The 21,482-nt window shown below is 42.2% G+C and overlaps 1 protein-coding gene across 6 annotated transcripts in view; it reads left to right on the top strand.

Annotated features, from left to right (window-relative positions):
- The first annotated feature begins 20,015 nt into the window (after nt 1-20,015).
- The window catches only part of MAJIN (membrane anchored junction protein), a 50,354-nt gene continuing 48,887 nt past the window's right edge, over nt 20,016-21,482 (top strand). For 2 of the 6 annotated variants that reach the window (XM_076054778.1, XM_076054772.1), the window contains exon 1: nt 20,091-20,346. The gene's annotated coding sequence lies outside the window, so the exon portion shown is untranslated. The other 4 variants (XM_076054776.1, XM_076054770.1, XM_076054777.1 and 1 more) reach the window with 3 other exon arrangements.

The following is a 21,482-nucleotide window of genomic DNA, read 5'->3' as shown; positions in this document are numbered from 1 at the left end:
TTGAGATGTATAAGGGGCACGGGGTGACCAATAAGGTTTAAATTGGTCTATAATAACTGATAAGTGCTTCAATCTTGATCTGAACGTTTCGTGACTGCAGGAATCCATACTCTTCAGGTTCTTTCGGTAAAGTCCACGTAGGTATAAAATAAAACAAATCACGACGCTTGCGTTGCGCCCGAAACGTCATTTATTTTATTTTATACCTACGTGACTTTACCGAAAGAACCGAAGAGTATAAGTTTTTTTTTTTTAAGTTAGATGATTAAGAGTATTTAGCCACTGCTAGATATTTCTATTTGAAGAATCCACTCGGCTCCGACCATTCATGATGGCCACCTCCCTTCTGAAAAATTAGCTGCGTGTCTCAGTGGGGCCTTGCCTGGTAATAAATATTATATAACTCTTAAGATTTTTTTTGTGTTGGGTGAGATCACGTAAATGTGTCCAATTGTAGTGGGTTTGCTCTCCAACACAACCGGTTAGTGCTGAACTAGTATACTACATTTCGATTTAAAGCTTTCGTTACTGCAATGATTCATCTTCTTTGGTTCTTTCGGTAAAGTCACGTAGAATGAGAATAAAATAATAAATTGATAAAATAAAATAACACAATAATATTATCACGACGTTTCGGCCACAACACAAGCGGCCTTCATCAGGTGAAGGGACGAGACTGTCTGGTAGGACAGCGCTGGAGTGAAAGAGCCACGTTCAGATCACGGCTTTTAAGCTGTGTGAGAGGAACAAAGCGCCTTGACAAAGGAATTAGCATATAATTTAGCATTGAAATGGCTGAATGATTAGCTTGTGACTGGTCACAGAAATAGTTATGTTAAAAGTTAAAGCATACACATCCGCAGAGGCACCCCTTGACAATGGAATTAGCATAGAATTTAGCATTGAAATAGCTAAGTTAAAGCATACACATCCGCAGAGGCACCCCTTGACAATGGAATTAGCATAGAATTTAGCATTGAAATAGCTGAGTGATTAGCTTGTAACTGCTCATAGAAATAGCTACGTTAAAGTCAGACCATACACATTCACCGAGGCACTTAGTACAAATCAAACAGGAGAATTTAGCATTGAAATAACTAGGCGAATTTAGCATTGAAATAACTGAGTGATTAGCTAGTGACTGGTCACAGAAATGACTATGTTGAAGTCAAGGCCTACACATCTGAGCTATTCACAGTACTATATAGTGAACCAATAAAAACTAAAATATAAATTACCTTAATGTTATCAATAAACTCTATATTCTCCAATCAGCTAAGCTACCAACAATAAGTCGTTATATATCACAATGCTATATGGCGAAAAAATGGGTGGATTCTTACCCTCAACTTTAGCACCACGGATAGCTACGGGCCCCGTTCAGACGGACGAGTTCGTCCATGGTCGGAACAGAGGAGGGGGAGAGAGACAGCTGCGAGGCCCTAGTATACTCCATGTTGTAAAACCATACCATTAACCGTGGTGTGAGAGGTATTAAGAGGCAATGCTGGCGAAAGAGCTGCGGTCTGAAGGTCATCGTAAAAATACAATTAATTAAGAACAGAAATGATTTAAAACATCTTTCCAGTGGTTACTAAGCCAGAATCCATCTTCTCGGTTGAAATTGTCTCTGTGCTTGTATATGTGAATGGCCTCATGAACGAATCTCTCATGGTAGCCGGTTGGTTTGCAAAGAACCTCCGTCTTGGAGAAGTCAATGTCATGTGAGCCCACTGAATTACGGATTTTATGTAAATCCGTGATTTAGTTCCATCTGTAAAAGATGCTGTTCCAGACATACAGTACCCGGGCGTTTACAAACTAAAGTGCCTCTGTGGTAGCAGCTACATTGGAGAAACCAAAAGACATATCTCGGACCGCATCCGCGAACATAAAGCAGACTTGAAACACGGTAGGACGAACTCCTCTGCCGTGGCAGATCACTGTTATGATTCAGTGGGCTCACATGACATTGACTTCTCCAAGACGGAGGTTCTTTGCAAACCAACCGGCTACCATGAGAGATTCGTTCATGAGGCCATTCACATATACAAGCACAGAGACAATTTCAACCGAGAAGATGGATTCTGGCTTAGTAACCACTGGAAAGATGTTTTAAATCATTTCTGTTCTTAATTAATTGTATTTTTACGATGACCTTCAGACCGCAGCTCTTTCGCCAGCATTGCCTCTTAATACCTCTCACACCACGGTTAATGGTATGGTTTTACAACATGGAGTATACTAGGGCCTCGCAGCTGTCTCTCTCCCCCTCCTCTGTTCCGACCATGGACGAACTCGTCCGTCTGAACGGGGCCCGTAGCTATCCGTGGTGCTAAAGTTGAGGGTAAGAATCCACCCATTTTTTCGCCATATAGCATTGTGATATATAACGACTTATTGTTGGTAGCTTAGCTGATTGGAGAATATAGAGTTTATTGATAACATTAAGGTAATTTATATTTTAGTTTTTATTGGTTCACTATATAGTACTGTGAATAGCTCAGATGTGTAGGCCTTGACTTCAACATAGTCATTTCTGTGACCAGTCACTAGCTAATCACTCAGTTATTTCAATGCTAAATTCGCCTAGTTATTTCAATGCTAAATTCTCCTGTTTGATTTGTACTTAGTGCCTCGGTGAATGTGTATGCTCTGACTTTAACATAGCTATTTCTGTGAGCAGTTACAAGCTAATCACTCAGCTATTTTAATGCTAAATTCTATGCTAATTCCATTGTCAAGGGGTGCCTCTGCGGATGTGTATGCTTTAACTTAGCTATTTCAATGCTAAATTCTATGCTAATTCCTTTAACAAGGGGTGCCTCTGCGGATGTGTATGCTTTAACTTTTAACATAGCTATTTCAGTGACCAGTCACAAGCTAATCATTCAGCCATTTCAATGCTAAATTATATGCTAATTCCTTTGTCAAGGCGCTTTGTTCCTCTCACACAGCTTAAAAGCCGTGATCTGAACGTGGCTCTTTCACTCCAGCGCTGTCCTACCAGACAGTCTCGTCCCTTCACCTGATGAAGGCCGCTTGTGTTGTGGCCGAAACGTCGTGAGAATATTATTGTTATTTTATTTTATCAATTTATTATTTTATTCTCATTCTACGTGACTTTACCGAAATAACCAAAGAAGATAGTATACTACACTATACACTATTGCTGTAACTCGCAACTAATTGGCACGTTCTGTTTACGTGACAAACCCTTTAATAATTGGCTGTCGGGTTTAAATACATGCATTTATATTTACGCGATTTAACCCAAAGAAAACCCTTGCTATGGATAACATTGGTCGAGAAAGCCCTACTACTATGTATTAAATAGATGTAACTCTTAGGTCACTGATGTATCTACGTAAGGAAATGTATAGAAGCAGCTAAACATTCTGATTGGTGGCGAGGCACTCCCCTGCTCTCTCCTACCCTGCAACCCACATTGAGTGATAGAACATTTTGGCTTGTGTATAGAGTTGTTGTAAACCCCTAGAATCATAGTTCATGATTGTCTCAATGCTGGATTTCTGATAGCTGTGTTAATTCTACGCCCTGTGTCTGCTATTTTTATGCTTTTATTCATAAAGATTCCTTAATAAGTTGTTCAACTGCGGTTCACTCACATGGGATGCTCCAGTTAGCGTTGTTGGCTGCATACTGTGCGAAATAAGTTTTAACTATTTACCAACATAATCCAGAGGGTTTTTTGGGTTAAATTGTGCAAATATAAATGTCGTTACACCCGTCATCATCCGACACAGCCAATTAGTAAGGGTCTTGTCACAAACAAAACGTGGCAATTAGTTACTAATTCAGAACACCGGTGTGTTGGAGAGTAAACCTACAACAATGAGTACGACACATTTATATTCATGCGTGTTCATGTCATCGAGTGCTGCATCAAATCTAGCGTATTATGGCAGCAGTTTACCAAATTGACTCTCACGGTAAACCTTCCGAGTGATGGTCAAAATGAGCATAACAATTGGTCGCTGAAAGTTGGATTGGGAACTTTGCCGGAGATATCTGGAGTGCCGTTAGGTTCCATTGAAAATCCACCTCAAATGATAACGGTTGATGATTTGGTCACCGCAATTTACGGTCAAAGCTTGCAACACATGCCTGCCAAAAAGCTTGTGAAAAGGGCGATTCTGGCACCTACCAACAATGACACTCTCGAAATGAACAGAAACATCATCACACAGCTGTCCGGAGATCTCCGAATTTATTACAGCTCTGACTCGATCGTGTCAGAAGATCCTGCGGACACATTGAATTACCCTACAGAATTTCTTCACGATAAAACGCCTTCAGGAATGCCACCACACACATTGGCACTGAAGACAGGCGTTATCATCATGCTGCTGCTGCGAAATCTGAACCCAATGAACGGTCTTCGCAATGGAACGCGTTTGATGGTCAAATCATTACAAGATAACTTCATCACCGTAGATATTGTATCGGAATGCAACCGATACGAAATCGTCTTCATCCCGAGAATCGACCTAGCTCCAAGTGATGTCACTTCCTGTCTTACTGAAACGACGACAAATTCCAATAATTCCTGCATATGCGATGACGATCAACAAGTCCCAGGGTCAGACTTGAGAAAATTTGGGTGTTTATCTCAATGAAACTGTATTTTCCCACGGAGAGTTGTACAATGCTCCATCTAGATCTAAAAATCCTCAGAAGATCAAAGTGTTCATCAAGGATAGTCAACTGCAGGGAAACCTTTTGACGTGATAAGAGATTCACACAAAATATCGTATACCGAGAAATCTTCCGAAGTCCTTAATTTCATTTAATAAGTTAACAAAATGTATTTACGTGCAACATTTACAATTTTTTTTTTACAATCGCACATGAAAACGTAAATGTACATCTTTAATATTTCAGGCATCCATCCTAGGACGAGCAAACAAGCTAGTCATCTAAGATTAACAAACTAATTTCTTTAGAACTGCTTGCTGTTGTTTTTAAATTGTGGTCCTTCCCCCGAACCTCCGATTAGCACGGTTGGCTACGTACGGTACCAAAGATATTCAACATACAAACACACCTAGGTTGGTGAGTGGATGGGTGAGGAAGTGGGTGAGTGAGTGAATAAGTGAGCGAGTTGCTAACCATCAGGACAAAGACAGTCACTGAATCATCGCGTGGCGCTTTCACATGCGCTGCTTCTGCAGCCGTCTGGAACGCTCTTCCTTCCGATATTAGGAAGCCACTGGAGCTATGCTGCACTTTTACATCATCATCTAGGTTAAAAACTCATTTCTTTATGATTAGTAAGGTTGGCTACATATGGTGTAAAAGAAGTACAAAATACGTACGTACCGTACTAAATGAGTGTCTGGTGCAGTGGTGTGAATAAGCATCGCCACTGGGGGAGACAAAGGTCGCCGTGCGTGGTGCTGGCCACCCACCCCCTCGTGTGCCAGTCCAACCTTCATTGGGCGTTGCTACTCACTAACAGCACCAGTCCCTACTGCATAAGGCTACACGGGGAATCTTCGTCTATGGCGTATCTACACTGCCCTCTGCTGCCTACGATCGGGATAAACAGGTTTGAAATTAAATACAACTAAACACAACTATTTTTTCTTTTAGCAAGTAAGGCTAAAATACAACTTAAACACTGAACTAAACAGCTTATCAGAAGCGACCTGGCCATCACAAATGATAGCTCAACCGAGTGACTTATCACGTGGTAATGTATATCAGTAGCCAAAACGCATAGACTCAGAGACCCATAGAGCCCACAGAGATCCTAAGACTCACGTAGCACCGATGAGACCCACATAGACCCAAATGATTTAAATGTGTGATGTTAATTCTAAATCTGGAGGCGAGAGAGATAACATCTCGCATGATTAAAATCGAAATCGCGACCTCCTGCATACCAGGCGAGGTAGTTAACATATCACAGAATCCGGGATCTAACCCAAAACCTCCTGCATACCTGGCGAGGTAGTTAACATATCACAGAATCCGAGATCTAACCCACGAAGTCCTTAATTTCATTTAATAAGTTAACAAAAATTTATTTACGTGCAACATTTCCGATTTTTTTTTACAATCACACAAGAAAACGTAAATGTACATCTTTAATATTTCAGCTTCTGTCCTAGGACGGGCAAACAAGCTAGTCATCTACGATTAACAAACTAATTTCTTTAGAACTGCTTGTTGTTGTTATTGTGTTTAATTTGTGGTCCTTCCCCCGAACCTCCGATTAGCACGGTTGGCTACGTACAGTACCAAAGATATTCAACATACAAACACACGTAGGTTGGTGAGTGGATGGGTGAGTAAGTGGGTGAGTGAGTGAATAAGTGAGCGAGTTGCTAACCATCAGGACAAAGACAGTCACTGAATCATCACGTGGTGCTTTCAGATGCGCTGCTTCTGCAGCCATCTGGAACGCTCTTCCTTCCGATATTAGGAAGCCACTGGAGCTATGCTGCACTTTAACATCATCTAGGTTAAAAACTCATTTCTTTATGATTAGTAAGGTTGGCTACATATGGTGTAAAAGAAGTACAAAATACGTACGTACCATACTGTTGTATACGGCCCTTTTTCCACAATTAATATCAATAATAATAATATTTGCCAATATATATTTTTTTTTAATAGTAACCGAAATAACGAATGAAAATACACAAACCAGACTCACAGCAACAACAGATGGAGGTCGTAAAAAGGCCATTAAAATATTAATAAATAATAAACTTCGGGGCAAAAAGAGGTTGACGACTATCTTCCACATCTCCAGATCGCCAAAGAGTGGGCGAACAAACATCAAAATTGATGTTACGCATAAACAGCCGCATAGGTCACCAAGAGGGTAAAGGGGGAATTCCAAGCTTATAAGTTTGCCCCCCCTTTCGTCAGCGCAGATAAACCGACAAACAGGCGAGTTAAACAGTTTCCGCTTACTTGCTACTTAAACAACGATAAAAGTTCAAAATTCAACAACAAGAATAAGATAACATTATCGATCCTCACACTCACTCCAATTAAATAACCAGGCCACCATCCACATCAGTGAATCATTACCCAGTTATTAATTCGATACTAAATGTCATTTTCACCTTTAATATTTTCTACACGACCTGACCGAAGCGTCAAAAATAATCCTGGCAGTCCGAGTTATGCCTAAGTCAAAGCGAATTCTCTAACCTCAGGACATCAAGAATAAAATAAAGTAAATGATGACATAACAGCACAGACCCAACTGGGTACAGACAGAGAGCAAGTTAATACAATGTTAAATCACAAATCCTGGGGAGCATTAACAATAATGATACAGTATTAAACCAAGGGTTATCCAGAAGGGATGAATCAAACGGTTCAAGCTTACGAAACCAGGATAAACTGTGTTCCAGAGAGACCCCGGCCGCCTTTGTCTTCCCACAGCGCGGGAGAGCAGGAATAACACCAGAGCCAAGGAGGCCATCTGCGCCCTCGGAAGAGCGATAGCGTAATAAACAACACACACACCAGAGAGATGGCACACCCCCGTGCAAGCAGAGAGGGATCAGGGGAGGAGGGGGCAGGGGGGGAAATTCCTTCGAGCCGAATAGCATGCGTTAGCGAAACCCAGCGGACAAATTTTAGTTAAAGAATTACAATACATAGTGTCACACAGAACATTGATGCTAACGCTATCCACCTTAAATTGCGATGCACCTTGCCCGCTACCTGACCTCGCAAACACCAAGGAGTACAAAATTCCAACAATCAAGAGGCTTACCTCTTGGCTCAAGATATCGGAAATAAAATGATATCAATGATAAAGTATACAGACAGGGAAACGAAAATTAATAAAACCGAGGAAGGGTCAGGATGACGGGGTAAAACACAACCTTGTTAAACATTAAACCAAATGATATTTGAGCGACGTTAAACCGAGGGCTAGCCAGAGAGAGAAAGAGAGCCTCCCAGCCATCTTTGCCTTCCCGCAGCACGTGATAATATGCATACGCTCAAGAGAGCATCATATCCTCGTGAAAATAAAAAGCAGATACCTGGAGTCACAGACAGAATCCTAACTGCGAGTGGCACGGTACCAAAAACTATGATGGAATAAATGTTAACTTTAAAAACCTTAACCCTTCCTTTGTGCGTCGGAAAATGTCATACAGGGGAGGAACTTGCCCCTCCCTCCAGATTGTGTAACGCAGAAGGAACGATTTGAAGCATGGTTTTTTTAATGGTATATGGAAAGAGGACAACGAACAGAACCAGGCCGTAAATGATACACACACTGACACACATACGGACACACATATGGACACACACACTTCAGACCACGACACACAGCTAAATCAAAAGGAGCTCCGCCCCTTGTAAGGAGGAGCCAAGGGGAGAGATTTTGAGATAAAAGTAGGACGCTCCAGCATTGAAATCAGATCATCGACCAGCAGACCAGCTCGGCAACCAGCAGCTCCTCATCAGCAGCAGAAGAAGACGGCGACCATCAGAAGACCAGCCCCTACCGACGCAGAAGGAGTTTCTACTACTTAGCTACGTGCTACGTCGTGCGAATTCAACATCATCAGAAGAAGCTGACAAGAATCTCAGCATCAGCCACCAGAGAGCGCCGACGGTGCACCACTGTGCCAGCTAGCCGCAGACGACCTACAGCGCCATCTACCGCCAGAGAGCGCCAACGGCGAACACCATCGCCAAAGCTACGAACGAGCTGTGATCGCCATCTACCGACGGGCCACCGCACCTACAGCACCGTGCCACCTCGCCAACCAGTGTGGGCCGAACCGACTGCTGTGAAAGAAAAAGTCAACCATACGTATGACGCACTCTGCCCCCCACCACACGACAAACCTGGCATCTGCTTGACGCAAAGAATTACTTCCAAACACTGACCAACTCAACCCAATCCATATCACTCAACACATACACAAATCATTAGCAAGAAGCCTGATCATCAAATATGTGAACAATCAGTGGCCGTGAAGGCATCGCGGCAGACCGGGTGATAACGATCCGTCGTTTATAAGTACATTAATATTTTTTCCTTCTTCTTAAATTCCTTTGTTCGGGTTGTACTTCTAATCGCATAAATTCATAAATTACCAATAGATTCATCCATACGAATTAATCCTTGACACCTTCGCCACGGAGCTACGCTCACGGGGGGGGGGGGGGGGGGGGGGGGGGGGGGAGATCGTGTCAAACCGGTTTCCGGTTTCCTTATCAGGTGATCTTGGAGGAGAGCACGCACCCTCGCACGCCCTCACTCCAAGCCATTTCCGTAATCATATAAACTGTATTCTGCGTTGAGATCTGAATTCGGAGACCTAACATAAACACACTATACTCTTTGGTTCTATTCGGTAAAGTCACGTAGGTAAAAAATAAAACAACAAAAATCATTTCGATTTAAAGCTTTCGTGACTGCAATGATTCATCTTCTTTGGTTCTTTCGGTAAAGTCACGTAGAATGAGAATAAAATAATAAATTGATAAAATAAAATAACACAATAATATTCTCACGACGTTTCGGCCACAACACAAGCGGCCGTGTTGTGGCCGAAACGTCGTGAGAATATTATTGTGTTATTTCATTTTATCAATTTATTATTTTATTCTCATTCTACGTGACTTTACCGAAAGAACCAAAGAAGATGAATCCTTGCAGTCACGAAAGCTTTAAATCGAAATTTTACATGCTTCTCTTTAAAATACATATGCTCTCTTTCTCTCCCCCGAGCCGTTCTTATGCTGGGGTCTTATGCGCTACAGAAGCTCATTAACGTCGCACTATAATCCAACATGCTAATCTGGGCTCATTTCCTTTAACATGCCACGCTATTTATTACCTTTACACTATAATACCCCATTAACACTACTTCGGCTGCCTTTGTTCTCAAAACTTATGTAAACTCTTGCTGGTGATAGCTTCTCTTCACAAGGCAGCAGACATCGTGATGCTCGCAGCAGACATCGCAGCTGTCGCGATTTTCACCTGAAGACGAGCGCTTGTGTTGCGTTCGAAACGTCGTGATTGATTTTATTTCTACCTACCTGACTTTACCGAAAGAACTAAAGAGTATGGATTCCTGCAGTCACGAAAGCTTCAATTCAAGAATGCCAATGCAGCAAAGGGCCGCCAAGAAATCACCGCACCCCGCTCCACACACCACACTGCTGGCGGTGGAGGTTGATTGACAAGAAAACACAAGTCAAGTCATGACCCAGAGTGGTTGATGACATCTTTCCAATGATTGCTGAAAAAATAAAACAACAAAAATCATTTCGATTTAAAGCTTTCGTGACTGCAATGATTCATCTTCTTTGGTTCTTTCGGTAAAGTCACATAGAATGAGAATAAAATAATAAATTGATAAAATAAAATAACACAATAATATTCTCACGACGTTTCGGCCACAACACAAGCGGCCTTCATCAGGTGAAGGGGGCGAGACTGTCTGGTAGGACAGCGCTGGAGTGAGAGAGCCACGTTCAGATCACGGCTTTTAAGCTGTGTGAGAGGAACAAAGAGCCTTGACAAAGGGATTAGCATAAAATTTAGCATTGAAATGGCTGAATGATTAGCTTGTGACTGGTCACAGAAATAGCTATGTTAAAAGTTAAAGCACACATCCGCAGAGGCACCCATTGTTAAAAGGAATTAGCATAGAATTTAGCATTGAAATAGCTAAGTTAAGGCATACACATCCGCAGAGGCACCCCTTGACAATGGGATTAGCATAGAATTTAGCATTGAAATGGCTGAGTGACTCGCTTGTAACTGCTACAGAAATAGTTACGTTGAAGTCAGAGCATACACATTCACCGAGGCACTTAGTACAAATCAAACAGGAGAATTTAGCATTGAAATAACTAGGCGAATTTAGCATTGAAATAACTGGGTGATTTGCTAGTGACTGGTCACAGAAATGACTACACATCTGAGCTATTCACAGTACTATATAGTGAACCAATAAAAACTAAAATATAAATTACCTTCATGTTATCAATAAACTCTATATTCTCCAATCAGCTAAGCTACCAACCATAAGTCGTTATATATCACAATGCTATATGGCGAAAAAATGGGTGGATTCTTACCCTCAAATTTCCGTACCACGGATAGCTACGGGCCCCGTTCAGACGGACGAGTTCGTCCTCTGCGGATGTGTGCTTTAACTTTTAACATAGCTATTTCTGTGACCAGTCACAAGCTAATCATTCAGCCATTTCAATGCTAAATTTTATGCTAATCCCTTTGTCAAGGCTCTTTGTTCCTCTCACACAGCTTAAAAGCCGTGATCTGAACGTGGCTCTCTCACTCCAGCGCTGTCCTACCAGACAGTCTCGCCCCCTTCACCTGATGAAGGCCGCTTGTGTTGTGGCCGAAACGTCGTGAGAATATTATTGTGTTATTTTATTTTATCAATTTATTATTTTATTCTCATTCTACATGACTTTACCGAAAGAACCAAAGAAGATGAAAACAAAAATAATGACAAATTGATAAAATAAAATAACACAATAATATTCTCACGATGTTTCGGCCGCAACACAAGCGGCCTTCATCAGGTGAAGGGGCGAGACTGTCTGGTAGGACAGCGCTGGAGTGAAAGAGCCACGTTCAGATCACGGCCTTTAAGCTGTGTGAGAGGAACAAAGCGCTTTGTTTTATCAATTTACAAAGCGCTTTGTTCCTCTCACACAGCTTAAAGGCCGTGATCTGAACATGGCTCTTTCACTCCAGCGCTGTCCTACCAGACAGTCTCGCCCCTTCACCTGATGAAGGCCGCTTGTGTTGTGGCCGAAACGTCGTGAGAATATTATTGTGTTATTTTATTTGATCAATTTATTATTTTATTCTCATTCTACGTGACTTTACCGAAAGAACCAAAGAAGATGAATCATTGCAGTCACGAAAGCTTTAAATCGAAATAAAAATCATGACGTTTCGGCCACAACACAAGCGGCCTTCATCAGGTGAAGGGACCAGACTGTCTTGAGGACAGCGCTGGAGTGAAACAGAGCCAAGCTCAGATCGTGACCTTTAAGCTGTGTGAGAGTAATTAAGGTGCCTTGACAAAGGAATTAGCATTAAAATTTGCATTTTAATAGGCGGACTTAGCATGATGAAAGGTAGGGAGGGGGTCTGTTGTATATATAGGTGTTATGAAAATTGATGAAAATAATTAAAATTTAATGAAATTTGCATAATTTATCCGAAATTGTTCATTGGCATAAATTCAAGTTTCATTTATTAGGTATAGCCCTGTGAGCCATGCGGCTCTTAAGTCGGGTGCAACCGCAACAAACAAAATATGAACACAGAACATCCCAAAGCGACGACGGGCAACAGAAACATCCTGGAATAAACCAGGAAATATTCCACACACAAAAAAACGTATTAAAACGCTGTATGCAAAAATCACAATGTGGTGCAAGCCAACAACAACAACTATAAGACAAATTTTGATTTAAAGCTTTCGTGACTGCAGTAATTCATATTCTAAGTTTTTTCGGTAAAGTCACATTAAAGGGAAACAACAAAATAATAAAATATATATAAAACAATAAAAAAATTCTCACGACGTTTCGACCATAACTCAAACGGTCGTCTTCAGGTGCGTTGGTTTGCATAAATTTATTTTTAAACGGAGCATTTATTTATTTATAAAAACGTTAGCGCCACGCGCAACGATTTGGCAGTTTATTTAGGACTAGTCCATCTATATTCTGAAAAGAGGAGGGGGGAGACGAATTTTTTTATAATGTATGCTGTCTGAAAGCCACTGTAAGCGTGAACAATCAATTAAGACCTGAAATGGTTTATCAAATCTTTCCAATGATTGCTAAGATAGAATCCATCTTCTCGGTTGAAATTGTCTCTGTGCTTGTATATGTGGATAGCCTCATGAACGAATCTCTCATGGTAGCCGAATCTCCCTTTAACGTGACTTTACCGAAAAAACTAAGAATAACTGTAAGACAATTTAGATTAACCATATGTTTTTGAATCACCAAAATAAAGCTATAAAAAAACAATGCAACAACAGTAATCATAGGAACTGTAATTTTAAATTTAACAATAAACGATATACATAACACTTACGACAAAAACCTGCAGCCATACCTGGCAGCACGACACTCCCAGTGTATGATGTGTGAGTGAGTCAGCAGCAGCGTGAGTGAGTGTATGATGTGCGAGTCACTGTATGATGATTGAGTCCGTATTAGGTTGAGTGAGTGTATGATGTGCGAGTCAGCGTACGATGTGTTAGTCAGCACATGATGAGTGAGTCAGTGTATGATGAGTGAGTCAGTGTATGTGTGAGTGAGTCAGCAGCAGCGTGAGTGTATGATGTGTGAGTCAGCGCACGATGTGTTAGTCAGCGCATGATGAGTGAGTCAGTGTATGATGTGCGAGTGAGCCAGCACACGATGAGTGAACCTGTGTATGATGAGTGAATGGGTCAGTGGTTGTGCGAGTGTATGATGTGTGAGTGAGTAAGCGCATGATGAGTGAGTCAGTGTACGATGTATGAGAAAGTCAGTGTCGGCTCCCTCTGCTCGCGCGTCGCCCCCCCCCTCCCCCCCCCCTCCAGCTCCGTCGCCCCCCCCTCCCCCCGGCTCTGTCAGCCCGCCCCGCCCCCGTTGCCCCCCCCCCGGCCCCCTCGGCTCCATCGGCTCCTTCTGTCGGCTCCCTCGGCCCCCTCACAAACGGCCCCGCCAGCCGCTGCTCGGAGCGTGGCCCAGGAATGCCCCGGGAGCGCAGACACTGTTTGTATTGGTTAAACAGACACTGTTTAACCAATACATACTTCACTTGGAATGGAACTTTCTACAAACTGAGGGTACCCCAATGGGCTCCCCCCAATCTCCGGTTATAGCTAACATTTTCATGGAGAAATTTGAGACTGACGCCATCCAGACTGCCACTCTGCGCCCAACCTTATGGAAGAGGTACGTGGATGACACTTTTGTCATCTGGCCACATGGCCGGCCTGCTCTAGACCAATTCTTCGACCACATCAATTCCATACACCCAGCCATCAGATTTACCATGGAAGTCGAAAAAGATGGCAAGCTACCTTTTTTGGATGTCCTAATTAAAAAGAGACCCGATGGTTCAATGAGCCACTCTGTCTACAGGAAAGCTAACCATACGGATGCTTATCTGAAACCGGATTCCCACCACCATCCATCACAGAAGAATTCTCTCATCAAGACTCTGTATCATAGAGCCCAATGCATATCCGACCAGGAACACATAGGCAGTGAACTCAAGCACGTACACCAAGCTCTTAAGGCTAATGGTTACTCCGACTATACAATCCGCAAAGCTATCACTCAAACCATGAAGAAGGACCCTCTTGAGGAGCCTTTCAAAACCATCACTTTACCCTACATTGCAGGGATCACAAAAAAGATCTCCAAAATCTTGAATAAACACAAGATCCAGGTCCGTTTCAACACATTACATAAAATCCGTGATCTGGTTCCGTCTGTAAAAGATGTGATTCCGGACATACAGTACCCTGGTGTCTACAAACTAAGTTACCTCTGTGGTAGTAGTTACATTGGAGAAACCAAACGCCATGTCTCGGACCGCATTCGTGAACACAAAGCAGACCTTAAACACGGTAGGACCAACACCTCGGCCGTGGCAGATCATTGTTATAATTCAGTAGGCACACATGACATTGACTTTTCCAAGACAGAGGTTCTTTGTAAGCCATCTGGCTACCATGAGATTCGTTCATGAGGCTATCCACATATACAAGCACAGAGACAATTTCAACCGAGAAGATGGATTCTGGCTTAGCAATCATTGGAAAGATTTGATAAACCATTTCAGGTCTTAATTGATTGTTCACGCTTACAGTGGCTTTCAGACAGCATAAATTAATTTTTCGTCTCCCCCCTCCTCTTTTCAGAACATAGATGGACTAGTCCTTCTAAATAAACTGCCAAATCGCTGCGCGTGGCGCTGACGTTTTTTAAAAATAAATAAGTACACCGTTTTAAAATAAATAAATTAATGCAAACCGACACACATGATGACGACCGTTTGTGTTATGGTCGAAACGTCGTGAGAATTTTTTATTGTTTTATATATATTTTATTATTTTATTGTTTCCCTTCAACGTGACTTTACCGAAAGAGCTAAGAATATTAATTACTGCAGTCACGAAAGCTTTAAATCAAAAAGTAGGACGATTGGTTATTATGCAACTCAATGACAGCAGTTTTTTTCGTGATGAATTGATTTTTTGAATGCACCACCTTGGAGTGGCAACCCTTCTTGATTATCCCGATATGCGTATCGTGTGTCTTCTTTATCACTGGTTCAATTCTTTGCGTAAAGCAGACGCCGAGGTTAGCATCTCTTGTGTCCAAAATGTGTTTCCTGTGTGTTGTGGCGCGGTGGGGGAGTGAGGGGGAGAGTGTGGGGGGGGGCATACGAACGGCTTGTCACAGTTTCTGTCCACCGCTGGCTGGATGAGTCAGCACGACGCTCGCCGTCGTCACGCCGATGGGTGTTGAGTGCGGGGCCGCTGCCCTCTCAGCCCTGGTGACGCGAAGTTGCGCGCTGTAGCACGCTGGTGGCACGCTGTTGGCACGCGCTGTTGCTGATGCTGGTGCTGATGGCACGCTGGTGGCGCGCGCTCCTTCTCCTTGAAGATGCGCGAACGCGCCCGTGCTGGTTCGCTGACAGCAGTTTCTCTCCACTGCTGGATGAGCTGCTGCACGCTTTTGCTTGGCGTTGCTGGCCGCGCTTTCCGCTGCTGTAGTATCTGACGCTGCGCTCGCGGGCGACAGGTCAAGTTTTCTTCTGCTGAGTGAGCCGAGTCGCACGTGCTCTCACTGTTGAAGTTGTTGGCGGCTCGCTGACAGCAGGTTTCCTCCACTGCTGTATGACTCAAGTCGCACGCGCTTGGTCGCTGGTTTGCTGAAGTTGTTGGCGGCTGTCCAAGCTTTTCCGCTGCTGGTTGAGCCACGTTGCACGCTCTCTCTCTGTGGAGATGCTCGAGCGCTCTCAGCGCTGATTCACTGATACTTTGTTGGCGGCTGGCCAAGCTTTTTCTTCTGTTGAGTGAGTTGAGTCGCACGAGCTCTCTCTGTTGAAGTGCGCGAACACGCCGCGCTGGTTCGCTGACAGCAGTTTCTCTCCACTGCTGTATGACTCACTTTCGTTGATACATGGCGACTCATGCGATCCTCGCTACTCAGCGAGGCTCGGAGCCAGCCACTCCATGCAACTGCTCGTCCTGTGGACGTCTTGACTCGCTGATCTGTCTTGACTGGCTTAACTGAACTTTTTGAAAATGCGCTGACCGTTATATTCAAAGACATTCTTCTCTCTGTGCAGTGAAGGGGGGGGGGGGCGTGGTCTGTGTGTGTGTGAGTTCGTGTGTGTGTACAGATGGCTCCTGCGATAACGATCTGTTTGCCCTGGCGTGAAATTCCTCTCTCGCGCTCTGCGGGAGAGACAAAGGTGGTCGGGAGTACCTATCTCTTTATACTTTCGACTTTATATTTCTCAAATACCATTTGGTCCCATGTTCGCCAAGACTCGTGTTTGTAACCACGTCCTCCCAACACCCCTCTCGGTTTACCGAGGTTCGCATTGTTATGATGGAATTATTAAAAAGAAAAATAATTTTCATCCTGAGTTTAAGAGATCCGTTTCTTGATTGTTGGAATCCATATCCCTTGGTTCTGTAAGGTTCTATAATGGAATGTCGTGTAAGGTGAACACGTTATTCTTAATTTTATGTGTGACTGATGTGTAGCCACTTCTTTAACTTAAAAACGTGTTCGCTGGCTGTTGTGTTTTCTCATTAACCCGTCTGGCTAGCTCTAGATGGTCCCTTGTGATAAGGTGTGGTTCCTGCTTTTCTGTGCTGCGAGAGAGACAAAGGTGGTCGGGGTTGCTTGGGATATTGTTTAAACTCTTTCGCAAGTTTGCCCGTTGTCTCATTCCTTCTCGAAAACCTTTGATGTGACTCTGTATTTTGTCTCCAAGCTTTGTTTTAACAGTAAAAGTATTAAAGTTGAAAATCATTTGATAGCGAATTAATTATTGGATAATAATTCACTAATGTATCTGGTGGCCTGGTCTTAATTGGAGTGAGCACGAGGACCGCTAACTTTAGAATATTCTTGTTATTGCATTTTAAATTTTAACCGTTGTTTTAATGACAAAGGAAAAAAATGGTTTAACCCATGGGCGTCCTCGTTTCTGGCTTGCGGAGGGCTTCCCTCTGCGTGACCTCCCTTAGGGCACATCAAACTCTTGATCATCTGGAGATCTTCGCAGATAGCTGCTAACATCCTCGCCTCGAGAGTTTTATTATTTATTTACTTATTAATGGCCTGTTTATGATCGACATCTGGTTTTTCGTGTGCCTGGCTTACGAGTTTTATTGATTATTTTTTTTCGTTTGTTAAAAAATATATATAAAACGGTAAATATTATTGTTAATATCAATTTTGGAAAAGGCTCATATACAACAGGTCGACCTGTGCAGGCTGGCGAGGGGGCACAGCAACGTCCACATGCTGGTGGTGTGAAAAGGGGATTTTAAGAAGCTGCGAAAGTTTGGGGTACCACTACTTGAAAAATATACTGTACCATTGAAAAATTAGTTTAATGTTTGGTTCGATTTAGAACATCTTTCTAATGGTTGCTTAATTTGAAACCATCTTCTCCGTAGAAATTGTGTCTGTGTTTGTAGATCTGAATTGCCTCGTGAACAAATCTCTGATAAAAACCTGTGGGTTTGCAAAGAACCTTGGTATCGGAGAAAATTATATCGTGATCACCCACAGCGTTGTAACAGTGATCAGCTACGGCAGAAGAATTCGTTCGTACGTACGTACCATACTAAATGAGTGTCTGGTGCAGTGGTGTGAATAAGCATCGCCACTGGGGGAGACAAAGGTCGCCGTGCGTGGTGCTGGCCACCCACCCCCTCGTGTGCCAGTCCGACCCTCATTGGGCGTTGCTACTCACTAACAGCACCAGTCCCTACTGTATAAGGCTACACGGGGAATCTTCGTCTATGGCGTATCTACACTGCCCTCTGCTGCCTACGATCGGGATGAACAGGTTTGAAATCAAATACAACAAACACTGAACTATTTTTTTTATTTTAGCAAAGCTAAACTACAACTTAAACACTGAACTAAACAGCTTCTTAATCAGAAGGGACCTGGCCATCACAAATGATAGCTCAACCGAGTGACTTATCGCATGTAAATGTATATCAGTAGCCAAAACGCGTAGACTTAGAGACCCATAGAGGCCCACAGAGATCCTAAGACTCATGTAGCACCGATGAGACCCACATAGACCCAAATAATCTAAACGTGTGATGTTAATTATAAATGTGGAGGCGAGAGAGATAACATCTCGCATGATTAAAATCTAAATCGCGACCTCCTGCATACCAGGCGAGGTAGTTAACATCTCACATGATCCGGGATCTAACCCATGACCTCCTGCATACCAGGCGAGGTAGTTAACATCTCACAGAATCCGGGATCTAACCCACGACCTCCTGACCAGGCGAGGTAGTTAACATCTCACAGAATCCGGGATCTAACCCATGACCTCCTGTATACCAGGCGAGGTAGTTAACATCTCACAGAATCCTGGATTTAACCCACGACCTCCTGCATACCAGGCGAGGTAGTTAACATCTCACAGAATCCGGGATCTAACCCACGACCTCCTGTACATCAGGCAAGGTAGTTAACATCACCTATCCACACAATCACGTTCATCACCATCACCATCAGCCATGGTCAATCCACCGCTAGATGCAGTGCACTGATTGCTCACCATACGGTGCTGTGACATTGAAATCGTGACTTTAAAACGCCAAGCTGCTAGTTAAGTATATTATATATTGTTTTAAATACGTGTGATAAGCTATCGTAAAGTATTTACATCAAGTGAGGTATAAACTTTCCTTAAGCGCGAGAAAAATAATGTATTAACTAAGCGATTAGACGCAATATCTGGACATTATGTTTAACTGTTTAAATTAGACGCTATGTAGACATTATAATGTATAACTATTTAAATTAGAAGATATATCTGGACGTTATGTTTAACTATTTAAATTAAACGCGATATTTAGACATTGTAATTTTAAATCGATATAATTTTACCTCACGAAATCTTCGCCACTTAAGTTTTTCAAAGCCTGTAAATTAAAAACCAACGCAAGACATCGACGACGCTCACAAAACGAAACAATTGAAGCTAAAAACGCAAGTTTATAAAACGCCAACACTTTAACATCACGTTGTGTGTGGGTGTGTGCGCGTTTAACCCTCACGCAGTTAAAGTCTTCTTTGGTTCTTTCGGTAAAATCACCACCCACGTAGAATGAGAATAAAATAACAAATCGATAAAATAACAATAAAATTCTCACGACGTTTCGGCCACAACACAAGCGGCCTTCATCAGGTGAAGGGGGACGAGACTGTCTGGAGGACAGCGCTGGAGTCTCGTCCCTTCACCTGATGAAGGCCGCTTGTGTTGTGGCCGAAACGTCGTGAGAATATTATTGTATTATTATTTTATTTCATCAATTTATTATTTTATTCTCATTCTACGTGGTGCGGTGACTTTACCTAAAGAACCAAAGAAGATGTATCCTTGCAGTCACGAAAGCTTTCAATCGAAATGTAACCGTTATAGTCGTCAATGTTACATCACAAACTTAAATCCCTTTGCTCTGTAATCAGACAAAGCCGCTTTCTATAACCAAACACGACACACTTGTTCACTTTAATCGCCGAATTTAACGCGTCACGAATGGAATAATTTTCACTTTTATAATCGTTAACTCGCTTAAGCAACCAGAACAAACCTCGCTGCGGGAATCGATTCGTTTTCTCAAATTCCCGACAAATCGATTCCACACGCAAGCCCCATTGAAGCAACGACATCGAATCAGCCAATGGATTCAAGCGATGGAATCGATTCTCACCCAAAAAAGTAATCGACTCGATTCCTGAGCGTGGGGTGCGGGAGTTTGTTTTTCCCGCCAAAACTACGACAGGTACCACGTGACTCGCCCGCCCCCCCCCCTTATAAACCTTAAAGTTGTAATTATTTATACTCTAAATTACAAGTTGCTTTATAATTTGTAATGAAATGGGTTACGATGCACATTGCGATGCCCGTTTTGTTGATATCTGCCATTAAAAAAAGATATATTTTCTTATACAGTATATAACAATTATACACTGCAATGATCGCAGAATTTATAACTACAACTTACCTCGTAGTTTGCCGTTAAATTGGTTACCCAAATTTATGAGGTAAGTCGCGATTACAAATTCACAAAACCATGAGATGATGACAACTTTATAGTTTATCGAGGGGGGTTGAGGCACGCGGCGCCTGTTGCAGTTTTGGCGGGAAAAATAAACGATTATTTTACGTACAGTACAGCAATATTGTCTTTTAATCGCACGTAATGAACACAACGCTACGCGCAATGTACCACTTAATAACGTTTTAATCGCAAACTACGAGGTAAGTTGTAATTATGAATGCACGACGACAGAAAATAATGTTAAATGCTGTACAGTATACGATTACATTTAAACAAACCGTAAACAAAAAGCGCATCGCAATGTGCACACCTTAAAAAGTTTTCTTGTTGCGTGTTTTATTTTATTTTTAAAACGTAAGATTTCACAAAGCGTTTATATATTGATAAACATTAAGCAGCACGCTCAATTAACATCGTGATAGTTAAGGTAGCCAAAGTAGTACAGTACAACATTGTCGCAGTATACCATTGTGTGTGTGTATGCAAGATGTTAATGTATTATTTTAAATCGCACGTAATATACAAATTCGCCCCTCGCAATGCACAACTTAACATTTGTTTAACAATTTAGATAAGTTGTAATTATAAGTGCACAGAAACGAGCAGGCAGAATGACTTACGTAATTTTATAACCTGAAAAAAATAAATCTCACGAACAAAACGCGCATCACAATAATGTGTATCTTAAGCTTATTTAATGACGAATTTTGAGGTAACTTGTAACTGTAAATGCACAAAACGATCAGAAAACTGAAACTTTTAGGGGTTTAAAGAGGGGCAAAGTGACGCGCCACCTGTTGAAGTTTTGGCGGGAAAATTTTTTAAAACAACAATTACAAATTACGATGCAAGTTACAATTATAAATCGATGCGATAATTGCAGTGTATAATTAATTGCCTTTATGTTTTACAAAAAAAATTCGCACACAGCAAATCGCTCTTAACGATGTGCATGTTAAGCCATTTAATCACAAATCATGAGGTAAGTTATAACGACAATAAAATAAATAACGACGTTTCGGGCGCAACACAAGCGTCCTTCATCAGGCACAATGTTTTTTTTGATAAAAAAAAGTTTTTTAAATGTTGACAATGCCAATGTCATCATAGATTTTAAAA

Source organism: Petromyzon marinus, chromosome 68, assembly GCF_048934315.1.
Source record: "Petromyzon marinus isolate PM22_M1 ecotype Great Lakes invasive population chromosome 68, UKy_Petmar_22M1.pri1.0, whole genome shotgun sequence".
NCBI classification, from domain to species: domain Eukaryota; kingdom Metazoa; phylum Chordata; class Hyperoartia; order Petromyzontiformes; family Petromyzontidae; genus Petromyzon; species Petromyzon marinus.
The sequence above is the reverse complement of the archived record's forward strand: the minus strand, read 5'-3'. Positions and strand labels throughout refer to the sequence as shown.